Source organism: Dipodomys merriami, unplaced genomic scaffold (assembly GCF_024711535.1).
Source record: "Dipodomys merriami isolate MVZ:Mamm:240054 unplaced genomic scaffold, mDipMer1.0.p SCAF_1256, whole genome shotgun sequence".
Taxonomy (NCBI): Eukaryota; Metazoa; Chordata; class Mammalia; order Rodentia; family Heteromyidae; genus Dipodomys; species Dipodomys merriami.
Window position 1 is genome coordinate 50325 of NW_027202556.1, and position 19671 is coordinate 69995.

Below are 19671 nucleotides of genomic sequence, written 5' to 3' on the forward strand. Positions count from 1 at the left end.
CTAGCCTTGAGCTGAAGATCTGAGGGACAGCGCCCAGAGTTCAGGGCCCACCACCAGAACACCCCCACCAAAAAACAAGATACATTGATGGTAAAGCCAAAATGCAAGAAAGTATGACAAAGTAAACAGGACACGAGGAAAAAAGGACAGTCACTCATTTTGTTGTATCAATATTAATGAATCCATGTTCTTGACCATGTAGATGGTAGAAATGTGCACGAAATGGAGGGAAGCCAGGAGGAGGAACAGAATAAGTGGGAAATGGAACAACATACAACAAAGGGACCCATCAGCTGCACTGGACATAAAAGAAAAATAACTGAGTAACCCAAACACAGTAATGGGAAGGGAGGAATGAGAGGAAAAGAGGGAAAGAGGAAAAGGAAAAGAATGTAAACATCACCTGAGGTGGAAAAAATAATTTGCATTGTCAAAGAACATTGAATTAACAAACTTTAGACGATGATAATGATAATGATAATTTGCCTTATCAAAGTTAAAATGTGTTTTTGACTGTAACTAAGTATCACAATTCCACAATACTATGAAATAGGTGAAATATATGTAATCACCTAACTCAATTTTTACAAAAAGTGTGAGAAGGGAAGGGTTACGATGGATGGGTGACAATGTTGTCAGACAACTTGTATTCATGTCCTGTTTTGTAGGATGGAAATTTCTTTGTACAACTATGTAAACATAATAAGAATAATAAAAAAGTGTTTAAAAATAAAGAGACATTAGGATAACAATAAAAAGTTCAAAAATAAGAAATTATATCCAGTTAGAAGGAAATTTTTTATTGTGAAAATAGTGTACAGAGGGGTTACATTTACATGGGCAAGATAGTTAGTACATTTTTTATCAAGCATTATAGCCTCCTCCTTTGTTTACCCTTTCTATCCCTTCCCAGGCTCCCTCCCCCTACCCAATCCTCGCCCCCCAAGTTGTAAAGTTCATTTTTGTCATGAAAACTTGTACTTCCCCTTGTTGCAACAGGTCCACATGTATCATTATTTAAACGACTTGTTTTAACCCTTCCCCTCCACAAATTATACTGACATCAAATACAGTGAAATCAGGGGTTATACTGTGGGGGAGGGGCATACAAAGCAACAAAGAAATAATCTTGTAATTGTACCAAATGAGTGAAAGGAAAAAAAACATTTAAAATACATATCTTAGGGTTCATTTTCCTAACATCACCTTATCTGACCTTTTCTGCTTGACTCATACATATACTAGATATTGAAAATAAGGGAAATCATGGGACCTATGTTTATTTGGGCTTAGCTTACTTCACTTAATATAATTTTTTCCAAGTCTTTCCATTTCCTAACAAATGGGGCAATGTCATTTTTTCTGATGGAGGCATAGAATTCCATTGTGTATATATATCTCATTTTCTTGATCTATTCATCTACTGAGGGGCATCAGGGTTGGTACCATATCTTAGCTTTGGTAAATAATGCTGCAATAAACATAGTTGTGCTGGTAGCATTAGTGTGGTCTTGTTTGTAAACATTTGGGTAAATGCTCAAAAGTGGGACTGCTGGATCATTGGGGAGCTCTATGTGGAGTCTTTTAAGGAACCTCCATACAAATTTCCAAAGTGGTTGAACAAGTTTACACTCCCACCATCAACGCAGTAAGGTTCCCTTCTGTCCACATCCTCTCCAGCTTTTGTTGTTATTAGAGATCTTGATTTTTGCCATTCTAACTGGGGTGAGTTGGTATCTCAAAGATGTTTTGATTTGCATTTCTTTTACGGCTAGGGAGGTTGAGCATTTCTTCATGTGTCTATTGGCCATCCTTCTTTCTTCTTCAGAGAAGTTTCTCTTTAAGTCATTAGCTCAATTATTTATTGGGCAGTTGTTTCTTTGAGGATTTGTTGTTGGGGGATTTCATTTTTTGAGTTCCAAACATATTTTAGATATGAGACCCTTGTCCATTGTATGACTAGTGAAGATCTTCTCCCAATCTGTGGGCTTTCTATTGATCTTGCTAGCTATGTCCTTTGCCATGCAGAAACTCTATAACTTCATGCAATCCCATTTGTCCAAACTTTCTTTGATTTGTTGTGTTTCCGGGTATCTATTCAGAAAATTTTGGCCTGCACCAAGGAATCCTAGGGATTCTCCTATTCCATCCTGTAATGTTTTCAGAGGGTCTGCTTGGACTCCGAGGTCTTTGATCTATTTGGAGTTGATTCTGGTTCAGGGTGATACATAAGGATCTAGCTTTAGTTTTCTACAAGTAGTTAACCAATTTTTCCAGCACCATTTACTGAAGAGGCTGTCTTTCTTCCATTCTATTTTTTTAGCTCTCTTATCAAAGATTAGATGGCTATAGGTCTCTAGGTACATTTCTGGGTTTTCAATTCTATTCCATTGGTCCTGAGGTCTGTTCTTGTGCCAATACCAAGCTGTTTTGATTACTACGGCTTTATAGTAGACTTTGAAATTTGGTATTGATATTCCTCCATCAGTGTTCTTTCTTTGAGGAGCATTTTTGCTAATTGGGGTCTTTTATTGTTCCATATGAATTTTTGGATTGGCTCTTCTATTTCCTTGAAGAATGAGGTTGGAATTTTGATAGGTATCGCATTAAATTTGTAGATAACCTTGGAAGTATTGCCATTTTCACAATGTTAATCTTTCCAATCCAGAAGCATGGGAGTTTTTCCCACTTGCAAAGTTCTGTTTTGATTTCCTTTTTTAAGATTTCAGAGTTTTCATCACAGAGGTCCTTCACTTCTTTGGTAAAGTTAATTCCTAGGTATTTCCTTTTTTGTGGAGCTTTTACAAATGGAGTTGCTTTCCTAATTTCAGGCCCAGTTTTCTCATTGTTGGCATACATAAAAGCCATAGTTTTTGGGGCGTTAATTTTATACCCTGTTACTTTGCCAAAGTTTTGAATCAGCTTGAGTAATTTGGGAGTGGAGTCTATGGTATTCTTTAAATACAAGATTACATCATCTGCAAAGAGGGAGAGTTTTATTACTTCTTTCCATATTTGGATCCCATTTATGTTTGCATCTTGTCTTATTGCTGAAGCTCGGCATTCTAATACTAGGTTGAAGAGAAGTGGAGAGAGTGGACATCCTTGTCTTGTTCCTGAGTTAAGTGGAAAGGGCTATAGTTTTTCACCATTAAGTATAATGCTGGCTGTAGGTTTGTCATATACAGCCTTTATTGTATTGATGAATGTTCCATGGATTCCTAATTTTTCCAAAACCTTCATCATAAAGAGGTGTTGGATCTTGTCGAATGCTTTTTATGCATCTATTGAGACAACCATGTGGTTCTTATCCTTGCTCCTGTTGATGTGATGAATAATATTAATTGATTTGCGTATATTGAACCAGCTTTGCATCCCTGAAATGAATCCTGTTTGATTGTGGTGTCTTGTTTTTTGGATGAATTGTTGAAGTCAATTGGCCAAAATTTTGTTGAGAAGTTTTGAATCAATGTTCATCTAAGAAATGGGTCTGTAGTTCTCTTTCTTTGATGAGTCCCTGCCTGGTTTTGGAATGAGGATGATGATGGCTTCATAGAATGTGTTCGGTAGTGAACTTTCTCTTTTAATTTCATTGAAGAGTTGGAGGAGAATTGATGAGAGCTCAGCGTTGAAGGCCTTGTAGAATTCCGATGTAAAACAATCTGGTCCTGAACTTTTATTAGCTGGCATGTCTCTTATTGCTGTTTCTATTTCAATGCTTGATATTGGCCTGTTAAGATGGTTTAACTCAACATGGTTTAGTTTTGGCATGTCAATATGTGCTAGGAAAAGGTCCATTTCTGCCAAGTTCTCAAACTTATTAGCATAAAGTTTTGAGAAGTATTCCCTTAAAATATTCTGAATCTTGGTTGTTTCCGAGATGATGTTTCCATTCTCCTCTACGAGTTTATTTATTTGGGTGTGTTCTCTTCTTTTTCTGATAAGATTTGCTAAGGATCTGTCAGTTTTGTTAATTTTTTCGAAGAACCAACTCTTTTTTTTTGTTGATTCTTTCTACAGGTTTTTTGGATTCTGAATCATTTAATTTTGATTTAATTTTAAATATTTCTTTCCCTCGATTAGATTGGGGTTTATCTTGCTGCTTTTTTCAAGGAGGTTCAGATGTCTCATTAAATTATTGGTTTCAGATCTCTATAATTTGTTGATGTAGGAACTCAGAGATAAAAACTTGCCTCTGAGTACTACCTTTCCTGTGTCTCAGAGGAGCTGGTAATTTGTGTGCTCATTTTTGTTGAATAGCATGAACATTTGAATTTCCTTCCTAATCTCTTCCTTGACCCACTCGTTATTAAGCAGTGCGTTGTTCAGCCTCCATGTGTTACCGGACTTTCTTTGGTAGTTTTGGTGTTGAGTTCTAATTTTATTCCCTTTTGGTCTGTGAGAATGCAAGGTATAATTCAATGTTTCTGATTTTTGGACGTTTGCTTTGTGGCGTAAAATGTGGTCTATTTTGGAAAATGTTCCATGTGCTGCTGAGAAAAACGTGTATTCTGATGATGCTGGGTGAAATATTCGGTATATATCTGTTAAATCTAGTTGATCTATGCAGCTGTTTAGATCTGGAGTTTCTCTGTTGAGTTTTTGCCGAGTTGATATATCTAGTGGGGAGAGTGGTGTGTTAAAATCCCCTACAATTAATGTCTTTGAATCTATTTGGGATTTGTGGGAAATTAGTGTTTCTTGGATGAATTTGGGTGCTCCATTGTTTGGTGAATAGATATTTAGAATTGTAATATCCTCCTGAAGGAGAGATCCCTTAATTAGTATGTAGCGACCTTCTTTATCTCTTCTCACAAATTTTAATTTGAAGTCTATTTTATCTGATATTAGGATTGCAACTCCCGCCTGTTTATGGGGGCCGTTTGCTTGGTAAATTTTGTTCCAGCCTTTAACGTTGAAAATGTGTTTGTTTTACAGGCAAGATGTGACTCCTGAAGGCAGCAGATGAAAGGATCTTGTTTTTTAATCCAACTTGACAGTCTATGTCACTTAATTGGAGAGTTAAGTCCGATGACCTTAAGAGAATGTACTGAGAGGTATTTGGAAGTTCCTACCATGTTATCCACCTTCTTGGGGGCTGCCAAAACTGGGTTCTTCCTATGGTTTTTGGATTCTCAGTTTGGGTGCATTTTCTTGGCCTTTATTGTGGTCTCGTTTGTTTTCTATGTGTAGGACGTCTTTAAGAATCTTTAGTAGGCCTGGTTTGGTGGAGATGTATTGTTTCAATTTTTCTTTGCTATGGAAGGTTTTTATTTGACCTTCAGTTATGAAGGAGAGTTTATCTGGGTTCAGCAATCTTGGTTGATAGTTGTTTGTTTTAAGGGCATGCATACATCATTCCAGGCTCTTCTTGCTTTGATTGTCTCTGCTGAGAAATCTGAGGTGATTCTAATTGGTTTCCATTTATAGGTGATTAATCTTTTATCCTTGACAGCTTTAATGAACTTTTCTTTGGTCCGAATTGATCCTGTGTGGATTATAGTGTGGTGGTGGGATGTCCTATTCTGGTCTGGTCTATTTGGAGTTCTAAAAGCTTCTTTATCTGATTAGGCCGATCTTTTTGCATGTTTGGGAAGTTCTCTGCTAGGATCCTGTTAAACAAATTTCCTGGAGTATTAACTTCTGTTTCTAGGTGCTCCTCTACACCCATTATCCTTAGATTAGGCCTTCTGATGGTGTCTTCCAAGTGTTGGATAGATTTCTCATATTTCATTGATTTGTCCTGAATTGTTGTATGTTCCTTTTCTATAATATCTAGGCTGTCTTCAATCCCTGAGATTTGATCTTCTGCATGGTCTAACCTGCTGTCAAGGCTTTCTACTTTGTTTTTTATTTCTTTTCCTTCTAATTGGTCAGCTTTTATGACTTCAAATTATTTGTTAAAACTTTGTTTTAGATCCTGTATGAGCTTCTTTACTTCCTTAATTTGGTGTTCAGTGTTTATTCTCAGATCACTTAGTTGATTGGTTATGGTTTCCTTGGACTCCCATTCCTTCTGTTGGGTTCCATTCAGCATTCCCTTTGTGGTCTCCCTGAATTCCTTCAGCTCTTTGTTAATGGATTTTATGAATGACTTTAGTGATCTATGTGTATTCTGATCCTGCTCTCTCAATTCCTGTATTACTCTTGGATTAGCTTCCTCCCGTTTGTGCGATTCCTGTAGTTCTCTTTGAGTGTTCTCAGCCTGCTCACGCCATTCCTGCTATTCTCTTTGAGTATTCTCAAGCTGCTCACCAAATCCTGTATCAGTTTTTGAGTAGCTTCGCAAGCTCATGATATTCCTTTATAAAACTTTGGATTGCCTCCTCTCTCTCCCTCTCACACTCATACAGAGTTCTTTGTAGGTTTTCGATCTTTTCATTTATCAAGTTTGCCATTAGTGTTTCTCGAGCTATTTGGGAACTCTCTCCTGGATTATTCATTATCTGTTCTCTCCCCTGATTATCATGAGTGGGAGTTGAGATACCCATACTTGCCATTTTTCTTGTGTTTTTTTGCCTTACTCTGCCCATTTGGGATGAAAATAACACCAGTTTTATTCTAGAACACTTTCTTAAGGCAAGCATCAACCAAAGTCTGTATTTGCAGTCAATAGTCTGCAGATAGAATCTGTACAGATACATCTATTCTAAATTAAACAACTATATATTAATGGTCTACGAACCGCAAAGAATTTGGCAAACCAGAAATTATTTGGATTAGGGAGAGATGTGGGTAAAAAATAGGAATAGGGAGATGTGGGAAGGCACAAGGAGAGTTATTTTAACTAAGTCCTAATCTCAAAGCAGCAACTAGCTTGGACAGTATGAAAGTAGAGAGAGAGAAAAAGAAGAAGAAAGAGAAAGAGAAAAAAAAGGGACCCGAAAAAAATAGAAAGGTAAAAATTAATAATATTATTCAGAATCAAAAACAAAGTATTCAGAGAAGAACATAAATATGATGAGAGAAGGGGAGGAATATAAAGGAGATGTGAAAAACTTAAAAGTAAAATCATTTAAAATATTATATAGGTATAAAGAGGTAGTAATTCTATTAAGGAATTTAAGTCTAAGAGGTTTTGAATTGAGTTATAAATTTGTGGAGTAAGTGTGTACACTACGGGGGATAAGGTTTAAAAATCGACAAAGGGTTTATCTGAGGATGTGCAGAAAGCACAATTAAGTCACATAAATAACGAAAGAGAAGAGCAGGTGAAAAGGATAAGAAAGAAAGAAAAAAGATCAGAAGTTCAGTAGAGCTAATCAGAAAACGAAACAAAACAAAAAACAAAAAAGGAAGAAAAACGCACACACACTTATACCCCTAAATTAAAATTCTAATACGAAAAAAATTTACTAGAAAATAATTTTGTTCAAAACAGGTAAAAATTAAAGATTAAAAAATATTTAGAAAAACAATTTTTTATAAAAGATACAACAAAAAAAAAGTTCTTTGATTTTTTTGGGAGGGGTGGGAAAAATCCAGGGTCTTCCTTGTGTCCGTAACCAGCCTCTTGTTGAAGTCTCTGGTTTGCTTGTGCTCCTCTGTCTTGGTTGGTTACTTAAGTCAGTTTCTTTGAATAGGCAGAATAATGCTCTGCAATCCTCCTCCCAGGTTAGTAAAATGGGAGGAGATGGATTTTTCCTCGAGTTTGAAGATGCTGTGATGAGGCTAGGTTCTGGGTAGAGTTGAGGCCTTTCAGCAAACAGTAGCTTTTCCCAGGGGATGGTATGTGAGAAACTGACAGAGCCCAGCCTGGAGCCACTCTCAGGGTTTCTGTTTACTGAATTTCAATTGATTGTCAAAGCTGCTAAAGGGAGTGGCAGCTCTGGCTCTGATTATCCCGTGAAGAAAGCCACTCCTGGGGCTGGGGCCGGAGCTGGGTGACTTTTCCCTGGGTGGAGCTGAGTCTGGCAGGTCAGGTTAGGCTCTTGGGACCTGCTAGATGACTCTAGATTTATTCCAAGGCCTGAGTTGGAGCTAGCAGCTCCGCCGAGCTTTTTTGGTATCCAAGATGGAGATCTCCAGTACTGGGAGGGGTGGTGTGGCCTTCCCTCCTCTGCTCCCGGAGAAGGAATGAAGTTGTTAGGCTTCTACTCACACTGAGTCTTGGTTCCTGGGTCGTCTCTGGTCTGTGATCTACAGGATGAAGATGTCTGCTCCTTGTTGGTTCTTGCTGGTGTTGAGTAGAATCCGCTCGCCCGATGTGTCTGACTCCTTTGTCCCAGAATCTCTGTGATTCAGGTATGGCGGCTGCAGTCTCCAACGCCACTGCTGGCACCAGCGCAGCAGCTGCTGGCAAGTGCTCAAGGCTGTCTCCTTCCCTGGATTTTCTCTCTCTGGCCTAACTCTCTGTCCTGTGAAGGCACACTTGGTGTGATTCTCTGGCTTAGGACTGTTCAGTGGAACTCTAAAACTGCTTTCTATGAGAGAGCTTGTTTAGCCTCCAGCTTCTCCTCCGCTATCTTCCTACAAAAAAAAATTAGAAAGAAAATTTCTTTGGGGTGAGAAATGCAGTTTATTCTATAGCAAGTCTCACTTCAGCAATAAATTCAAAAGCTAGACCTCAAGTAATTGAAATTAAGTAAGAAGTTGAGTTTAAAAAAGAAAAAAAAAACAAACTCCACCTACTCTTTCTTGCCTGGACACCTGGTGTGGGTAAAAATGCATCAAGTTCCTGAATTGGAACCAAAGTGACAAGGACATTACTTGGTGGTTCTAACGTCACTGTCGCCTATTAAATTAGCTTGAAAACAGCATTGAATCCATCAGTCTCAAGTGAAACAGACAGTGGACCAAGATACAAAGAAGGTTGCAAGATGGACTGTTCAGAGACACTCAGCGGATCCCTTTAAGGGTAAGACTTGCTAAGTGTTAATTCGTGCTAACTCGAGTGTTTCTATAATTTACCTGTTTTCTACTAAATTTACATTTTAAGCCTGTTCATTAGGTGGAGAGAAGGGAATTTTTAGCATTTGGTAAGAAGAATTCAAGGATTTGATTGCACATGAAAACCTGTGGTGGATGTATAAAGCAACTGGGCCATAACACACAGCAGGGCCCAGTAATCAATGTGGCCCCATGTCCTGGCCCTTGGAATGCACGGGGCATACCACCAAAGGGTCAGGGCATGCTGCTGGAGGGGGTAGGATGTCATCCTCACATGATGAGCTGTGAAGAAGTGATTGGGGAACAGGCAGTTTGTGAAGTGATGGTTGAAAACTGTTAGGCAGGAGACCCTCTAGAATGATGGAGGGGTTCAACCTATATATAGGCTGCATGGTCAGAGCATTGGAATTGGAGAAAATCAAGGGAAGATCTGGAAGAAAGGAAGTGATGAGGTAGAAGAGGTGAAAGATCTGCGAGAAGAATTTGAGGGAGAGCAGGAAGGTAAGGATGCCAATTGGCCACCAGGCCAGAGTAGTGTAGGCCAATGGATAATGGAGAGGCCTAAAGAGAAGAAGTAAGTGATGGAAGGAAAAAATGTAAATTAGGAAAGGTCTATAAAGAAGGAGGGTGTAAGGAAAAAGGATAAAGCCTTAACTATTGAAGTTTGGAGCTTTGGAGATAATTTGGGTGTGGGGGGGGGTGGTGGGTTGCAGACCAAACTATGTGTGCGGCTGCCCATTGGAGATCTGAGATTTGGTGGTTGGTGCTGGCTTGTCACTGAGTGTACAGCCCAGGACAAGGTAAATGCAGGCCCATTTCTAGTGTCAATAATGTTTTCTTCAATGTGACTCATTGGATTGTCTTGTTTTATACATCATAAGTATACAAGGTCACATTAATAGTCTCAAAGGCCACGAATTTTGTAAAATGTTGAGGTCATAATAGGTTTGCAAAACCCAATGAGAAGGTGATGTTGCAATGGCAATATGATATCACAATATCAAATCATAATAATATTTTGATGTCATAATTAGTTGGTGATGCCATAACGGTGATGAGGTCACAATAGATTTATGATGTCACAGTGGGTTGATGATGTCACAATGGCATACTTGACTTCAATTTTCATTAACTCCCAATGAGAATATGAATTCAGAATGGGATTGTGAGATCTACAAAGTCATGCATTGGCCCAAACGTGATGAACTCCCAACAGGTATGTGATGTCACAATGTGACACAATGCTCATGATATCTGACAGAGTGATGACACAATTTTCAAGATATCAGAGTGTATTTATAACATCTCATGTCATACCAGATATATGAAGTAAAAAACAGATTATGAGATCACAAAGGGCCTATGTATCACAAGGGCATCATGACAAAGTTATGAGGAGAGAACTGGTAAATGATGTCACACTGGTGATTCTGCCTCCACGGGTTTGTAATATAACAATGGTGTAGCTGATCTCAATTGTTAGACCATAATGATTATGTGAGTAAAGAATTGAATTTTGTTCCATATCTTAGCTATGGTAAATAATGCTGCAATAAACATAGTTGTGCTGGTAGCTTTAGTGTGGTCTTGTTTGTAAACATTTGGGTAAATGCCCCAAAGTGGGATTGCTGGGTCATAGGGGAGCTCTATGTGAAGTCTTTTGAGGAACCTCCATACTGCTTTCCAAAGTGGTTGAAAAAGTTGACATTCCCACCAACAATGAAGTAAGGTTCCCTTATGTCCACATCCCCTCCAGCATCTGTTGTTGTTAGGAGTTCTTGATTTTTGCCATTCTAACTGGAGTGAGGTGGTATCTCAATGTTAGTTTGATTTGCATTACTTTTATGGCTAGGGATGTTTAGCATTTCCTCATGTGTCTATTGGCCATCCTTCTTTCTTCTTCAGAGAAGTTTCTCTTTAAGTCTTTCGCCCACTTATTTATTGGGCAGTTGTTTCTTTGAGGATTTGTTGTTGGGGGGATTTAATTTTTGAATTCCAAGTATATTTTAGATATGAGACCCTTTTCTGTTGTATGGTTAGTAAAGATCTTCTCCCACCATAGCTAAGATATGGAACCAAGCCAGATGCCCTTCAGTAGATGAATGGATCAAGAAAATGTGGTATATATGCACAATGGAATTCTATGCGTCCATCAGAAAGAATGACATTGCCCCCTTTGTTAGGAAATGGAAAAATTTGGAAAAAATTATATTAAGTGAAGTAAGCCAGGCCCAAAGAAACACAGGTCCCAATGTTTCCCTTATTTGCAATATCTTGTATATGTATGAGTCAAGCGGAAAAGGTCAGATAATGTGATGTTAGGAAAATGAACACTTAGATATGTATTTTAATGTTTATTTTCTTTCATGCATGTGTTTCTAACGCATTTATAAGATTATTTCTTTGTTGCTTTGTATGTCTCTCCCCCACAGTATAACCTCCACTTTCACTATATTTGATGTCAGTATAACTTGTGGAGGAGATGGAGAAAAACAAGTCGTTTAAGAATTCAGGTGGACCGGTTGCCACAATGAGAAGTTCAAATTGTCATGACAAAAATGAGCTTTACAATGTCGGTGGGGGTGCAGGGGGGGAAGTATTGGGTGGAGGGGAGGGGAGAGGCTGGGAAGGGAGCTGAAGGGTAAACAAAAAAAAAAGAATTGAATTTTGATTTCACAAAGGCCATATGCTTTTTCAAAGGTGCTAAGAGGTTATAACCGATTGAAATGTCTGAATGGCAATGTGATGACGCAAGAGATTAGTGATATCACGGTGGTAATGAGGTCACCTATGGAATAGTGATGTCACTACGAGTTTGCAATATTATAATCACATGTCTGATTTCTATTGCTACTAGTTCACAATGAGGTTAAATGTTCAAGGAAGGAGCTAAAAGTCCTAAAACCCATGATATTTCTAACATGTGATTTCAAAAAAGGATGGTGAAAACAGAATGGCACAGTGATATCACAATGTGAATGTGATGTCACAATATCATGTCATAATATTGTTAAGGGTGTTCAGAGGAAGATGGCAGAGGAGAAGCTGAAGGGCAAACAAGCTCTCTCATAGAGAGCAGTTTTAGTGTTCCAGTGAACAGTCCTAGGGTAGAGAATCACACCAAGTGTTCAATAACAGTACAGAGAGTTTGGCCAGAGAGCGAAAATCTAGGCAAGGAGACAGATCTGAACACTTACCAGTAGCCGTGGCTGCAGCAGATGCAGAGGCAGTGGCAGCTGTAGCCTCCATACCTACAACAGAGAGAGTCCAGGACAAAGGTGCCTGAAACAGAGGACTAGGTGATTCTACTCACCACCAGAAAGAACTGAGAAGGAGCATATATCTTCATCCTGCAGATCGCAGACCAGTGATGACCCAGGAATCAAGACTCTGGCTTGAGTTGAACCCTGACATCCTCATTCCTTATCAGGGAGCAGAGGTGAGAAGGCCAACCCTTGCCCCCCCCACTGGAGATCTCCATTTTTGTGACTGACAAAGGCTGGGCTGAGCAGCTAGCTCAAACTCAGGCCTTGAAAGAAAACAAAAGAGTCATTTTGCAGGTCATAGGAACTAGAAGTTACCTACCAGGCTCAGTTCAACCGAGGGGAAAGTCACCCAGCCCAGGCCTCTAAAGATAGCTCTGCCCTAAGAAGAGTGACTTTCTTCACCGGGTAAACAGAGCCAAAGTCTGTCCCTCCCTGGAGCAGCCTAGACAAACAATTGAAATTCAGTAAACATAAACCCTGAGAATGGCTTCAAGCTGGGATCTGTGAGTGTCTCAGGAGCTAGCCCCTCAGGGAAAAGCTACTGTATACTGAAAGGCCTCAACCCTACCCAGAACCTAGCCTCATCACAGCATCTCCAAACTAAAGGAAACAGCCAACTCCCTCTTTTGTGATACTCAAAGAAGATCTCCCTCCCACTAAACTAGCCTGGAAGGAGGATCAGAAATTCCTGCCTAACACAGAGCATTTTCTGCCTGCCCAAACAAAATGACTTAAGAAACCAATCAGGCCATAGGAAAACCAAACACCACAAGCATACCAGAAACTCCACTAAGAGAATGGTTACAAACACAGGGGAGATATAGGGTCTTCCCATTCCCCCCCCCAAAAAAAAAAAACCAAAAAATCAAAGAACTCTTTTTTGAACCTTTTTTAAAATTTTTATTTTTAAGTGTTTTCTGTTACTCTTTTTATTCTCATAATTTTTATTTTTGGTGTGTGTTTGTGTGTGTGTGTGTGTGTGTGTGTGTGTGTGTGTGTGTGTGAGTGTGTGTGGTGTGTGTGTGTGTGTGTGTGTGTGTGTGTGTGTGTGTGTGTGTGTGTTTAAACTCTTTTGATCTTTTGGTCTTTTTTTGTTGTTTACATTTTTTCTCTTTCTTTTTTTCATCACTTAATTGTTGCTCTGCTCATGCCCAGATATATACCTGTTGTCAATTATTAGACCTTATTCCCAATTGTGTACATACTTCATCCAGAAATTTATTACTCAACAACCTCTTAGGCTTAATTTCTTTAATAGCAGTATTATCTGTTTATAACTACATAATTTTCAAGTAACTAATTTTAAATATATTTTTATTGTGAAAATACTGAACAAAGGGTTTACAATTACATGGGCAAAATAATGAGTACATTTCTTATCAAGCATTGTAGCCTCCTCCTTTGTTTCCCTTTCTCATCCCTTGCCATCCCTCCCGTCCCCCCACCAACTCCCCCCCCCAAAGTTGTAAAGTTCGTTTTTCGACATAACAACTTGTACATCTCATTATTGTAATGGGTCCACCTGTATCCTTATTTAAAAGATTTGTTTTTTTCCCTTGCTTCCACAAATTTATGTTTCCTTTCTATCCCTCCCCTCCTGTCCTCCTATCATTTTCTTCTCAAAATAATATCTTTAAACTTATGTAATTTTAAGTGTTTCACTTCTTAATCCTAAATTTTTGTGTTTCCATTTTTTTGTTTTTTTTTAATCTCTCTCCTATCATTCTGTCCAATTCATTTCCCTCTCAAAGATTAGGACTTGGTTAAATTTACTCTCCTTTTACCTCTCCACATGCCTCTAGTCTTATTTTTCCCCACATTTCTCCCTAAAGCTAATAATTTCTGGTTTTCCAAATCCTTCTTTGCTGTTCTTAACCCATTAATCAATGATTGTTTGATGTTGAATAGATGGTGTCTATTGAACTAGATTGTATCTTCAGCCATTTTGATTGTGCAACTATAGGACTCTGGTTGATGTTTGCCTTAAAATAGTGCTCTAGCACAAAATTGGTATTACTTTCATACAAAATGGGCAGAACAAGCCAGAAAAACACAAGAAAAATGGCAAGTCCAGGTATCTGAACTCCCACTCATGATAATCAGGTGACAGAATAGTTAATGAATAATCCAGAGAAAAGTTCCCCCAAAGCTCAACAAATACTACTGGTAAACATAGTGATTGAAAATATTAAAAACTTGCATAGGGAGCAAGAGGAGGCAAACAAAAAATTAATACAGGAATCTTATTAGCATTAAGAAGCTACTTAAATATAAATACAGGAGTTGTGTAAGCAGGGTGAGAACAGTCAAAGAGAAATACAAGAATCATGTGAGCAGGCTGAGAACAGTCATAGAGAATTACAGGAGTTGTGTAAAACATGAGGAAGCTAATCAAAGAGTATTGCAGGAATTGTAAGAGTGGGATGAGAATAGACAAAGAACCATAAAGGTATTCATGGAATCCATAAACAGACAGCAGATAGAATTCAGGAAGACCATGAATGAAATGCTGAATGGAGCCCGACAGAAGGAATGGCAGTCCAAGGAAAACATAACCAATCAACTGAGTGATTTGAGAATAAACACGGAACACCAAATTAAGGAAGTAAAGTTCCTAAAGATCTAAAACAAAGCTCCAACAAAGAATTTGAAGCCATCAAAGCTGACCAAGTAGAAGGAAAAGAAATTAAAAACAACATAGAGAGACTTGACAGTAAGTTAGACCATGCAGAAGATCCAATCTCGGGGATTGAACACAGCCTAGATATTATAGAGAAAGAACATACAACTATCCAAGACAAATCCAAGAAATATGATAGAACTATTCAATATTTGGAAGACACTATCAGAAGGGCTAATCTGAGGATAAGGGGTGTGGAGGAGCACCTAGAGACAGAAGGTAATGGTCTAGGAAATTTATTTAACAGAATCCTAACAGAGAACTTCCCAAACATCCAAAAAGATATGCCTATTCAGATTCAAGAAGCTTTTAGAACCCCAAATAGACCAGACCAGAACAGCACATCCCACCATCACATTATAATCTGCAAAGCATCAATTCAGGCCAAGTAAAGGACCCTTAAAGCTCTCAAAGAGAAAAGATCAATTACCTATAGAGGAAAACCCATTAGAATCACCTCAGATTTCTCAGCAGAAATGATTCAAGCAATAAGAGCCTGGAAGGATATATGCCATGCCTTAAAGACAAACAACTGTCAACCAAGAATTCTGTACACAGCTAAACTCTCCTTCATAACCAAAGGTCAAATGAAAAGCATCCATAGCAAAGAAAAATTGAAACAATATATTTCCACCAAACCAGGCCTACTTAAGATGTTCTAAACTTAGAAAACCAAGAAGACCACAGTAAAGGCTAGGAAATGGCATCCAAGGGAATAAAATTAGAACTTAACACCAAAAGCCGCCAAAGAAAGTATTGTACCACATGGCGGCTGAACAACACATTGTTGAATCACCAGTGGGTCATGGGAGAGATTAGAACGGAAATTCACATATTCATAACATTCAACAAAAATGAACACACAAATTGTCAACTCCTCTGGGACACAGAAAATGCAGTACTCAGAGGCAAGTTTATAGATTTGAGTTCCTACATCAATAAATTACAAAGATCTGAAACCAACAATTTAATAAGACATCTGAACCTCCTTGAAAAAGAGCAGCAAGATAAACCCTAATCCAGTAGATGGTAAGAAATAATTAAAATTAAAATTAAATCAAAATTAAATGAATTAGAATCCCAAAACACCATAAAAAGAATCAACAAAACAGAGTTGATTCTTCAAAAAAAATTAACAAAATGGACAGACCCTTAGCAAATCTTATCAGAAAAAGAAGAGAACACACCCAAATAAACAAACTTAGAGATGAGAATGTAAAGATCACCACAGAAACAACCAAAATTCAGAACATTATAAGGGAATACTTCTCAAAGCTTTATGCTAATAAGTTTGAGAACCTGGCAAAAATGGAAGTTTTTCTAGCAAATATCGTCATGCCGAAACTAAACCAAGTTGAATTAAATCAACTTAACATGCCCCTATCAAGCATTGAAATAGAAGCAGCAATAAGAGACCTCCCATCTAAGAAAAGTCGGGACCAGATGGATTTACAACAGAATTCTACAAGGCCTTCAAAGCAGAGCTGACACCAGTACCCCTACAACTCTTCAATGAAATTGAAAGAGGAAGTTGATTACCGCACTCATTCTATGAAGCCATCATGACCCTCATCCCAAAACCAGGCAAGGACTCATCAAAGAAAGAGAACTAGAGACCCATTTCTTTGATCTACATTGATGCAAAACTCCTCAACAAAATTTTAGCCAATCGACTTTAACAATTCCTCCAAAAAAACATACACCAAAATCAAACAAGTTTCATTTCAGGGATGCAAATCTGGTTCAATATATGCAAATCAATTAATATAATTCATCACATCAACAAGAGGAAGGATAAGAACCACATGTTTACCTCAATAGATGCAGAGAAAGCATTTGACAAGATCCAACACCACTTTATGATGAAGGCTCTGGAAAAACTATGAATCCAGTGAACCTTCGTCAATACAATCAAGGCTGCATATGACAAATCTAAAGCCAGCATTATACTTAATAGTTAAAAACTAAAGCCATTTCCTCTTAGCTCGCAAAAAAGGAAAGGATGTCCACTCTCTCCACTTCTGTTCAATTTAGTATTAGGATGCCTATGTACAGCAATAAGACGAGATGGAAACATAAAAGTGATCAAAATAGGGAAAGATGATATAAAACTCTCCCTCTTGGCAGATGACATGGTCTTGTATTTAAGGAATCCCATGGACTCCAATCCCAAATTACTCATGCTGATTCAAAACTTTGGCAAAGTAGCAGGGTATAAAATTAACTCTGAAAAATCAATGGCTTTTCTATATGCCAACATTGAGAAAAGTGTGGCTGAAATCAGGAAAGCAACTACATTCCTAATACCCAACAAAAAATAAAATAACTAGGAATGAACTTAATCAAAGAACTGAGGGATCTTTATGAGGAAAAAAAACTGAAATAGGAAATCAAAACGGAACTTAGAAAGTTGAAAAATCTCTGATGCTCTTGGATTGGAAGGATCCACATCGTGAAAATGGCAATACTTCCCAAGGCTATCTACAAATTCAATGACATACCTATCAATATTCCAAGCTCGTTCTTCAAGAAAATAGAAGAGTCAATCCAAAAAGTCATATGGAACAATAAAAGACCCCAAATAGCAAAAATGATACTTAATAGAAAGAACAGTGTTGGAGGAATATCAGTATCAATTTTCAAACTCTACTACCAAGCCATAATAATAAAAACATCTCGGTACTGGCACAAGAACAGACCTCACAACAAAAGGAATAGAATTGAAAACCCAGAAATGAACCCATAGACCTATAGCCACCTAATTTTCGATAAAGGAGCTAAAAAATAGAATGGAAAAAACCAACCTCTTCAGTAAATGGTGCTGGCAAAATTGGTTAATCAGTTTTAGAAAACTAAAGCTAGATCCTTATATATCACCCTGCACAAGAATCAACTCCAAATGGATCAAAGACCTTGGAGTCAAGGCAGTAACCCTGAAAACATTACAGATCAAAATAGGAGAAACGATAGATCTCCTTGACATAGGCTGAAATTTTTTAATAGAAATCCAGAAACACAACAAATCAAAGAAAGGTTAGACAAATAGGATTGCATAAAATTCCAGAGCTTCTGCATGGCAAAGGCATAGTTAGCAATATCAATAGAAAGCCCACAGATTGAGAGAAGATCATCACTAGCCATACAACAGACGAGGGTCTCATATCTGAAATATACCTGAACTCAAAAAACTACATCCCCCAACAACAAATCCTCAAAGAAACAACTGCCCAATAAATAAGTGGGCTAAAGACTTACAGAGAAACTTCTCTGAAGAGGAAATTAGAATGCCCAATAGACACATGAAGAAATGCTCTATTTCTCTAGACATAAAAGAAATGCAAATCAAAACAACATTGAGATTACACCCCACCCCAGTTAGAATGGCTATAATCAAAATCTCTAATCACAACAGATGCTGGAGGGGATGTGGATAGAAGGGAACTTTACTGCATTGTTGTTGAGAGTGAAAACTTGTTCAACTACTTTGGAAAGTAGTATGGAGTTTCCTCAAAAGACTCCACATAGAGCTCCTCTATAACCCAGAAATTACAGTTTGGGGCATCTACCCAAATGATCACCGACAAGGCAATACTAAAGCTATCAGCACAGTATGTTTATCACAGCATTATTTCCCATAGTTAAGATATGGGACCCACCCAGATGCCTCTCAGTAGATGAATGTATCAAGAAAATGTAGCATATATTATATATATATATATATTGGAATTTTATGCTTCTATCAGAAATAATTACATTGCCCCATTTTATAGGAAATGGAAAGACTTGGAAAAAATTATATTAAGTGAAGTAAGCCAGGCCCAAAGAAACATAGGTTCCACGGTTTACCTTATTTGCAATATCTAGTACATATGTAGGACAAAGAGTAAAGGCCAAAAGCTATGTACATATGACCATATATGATGATGTTAAGTGAAATGAACCCCAAGATAGGGACACAAATATGTTTTTTCTTTCTTACTATAGTTTCTAATGTATTTATAATGTGCCATGTAATTTTTTGTTGCTTTACATGTTCTCCCCTCATGGTATAACCCCTACTGTCACTGTATTTGTTTTCATTGCCCTGCATCTACTCTAATTCAGGGAGGAGAAGGGAAAAAACAAAATGCTTAGAAAAGGATACAAGTTGACCGATATAACAATGAGATGTACAAGACATTATGTTGAAAATGAACTTTACAACTTCGGCAAGGGGGTGTGGTAGTTGTTGAGGTGGGACGGATGTAATGGTAGGGGGAAAACAAAGGAGGAGGCAAGTATTTAGTGATGATAAACTCTAGGGAGGAAGCCAGAGACAAAATGTTGTTAGTAGCTGTATTCTTTTCTGAAAGGATGACCTTTCTCTGTCATGAGAATGACTTGTCACAGAGTTAAACTTTAAGCTGCAGCCTCGTCCAGAGCTGAAAACAATACCCACCATTCTATGTCTTCTTCTTCCTGTAGAAAAAGACCCAATCCTCAGGGTTCTAGGGCACATCACAACACTTATGGCCTCTAGTGCTTGCCCATGTCCAACACACATACACACACATACACACACACACACACACACACACACACACACACACACACACACACACACACACACATCAACATGCTGAAGAAAATTATCCTCCCTTGAAACCAAAGCATTCTTACTTTCTGAGTTGGTCCTATGATATGAAGTTCAAACTGGAGTTGAGAATTTCATTCTGTCTAGATGAGTCTTTGAGGACTTCACACCTACTGAACTCTTCAGGATTTCTAGTGTTAAAGAGAGTTCTCTATTTCCTGAAGCCCAGCAGAGCGTGGGTTTCCTGATCATCTTAAGAAACT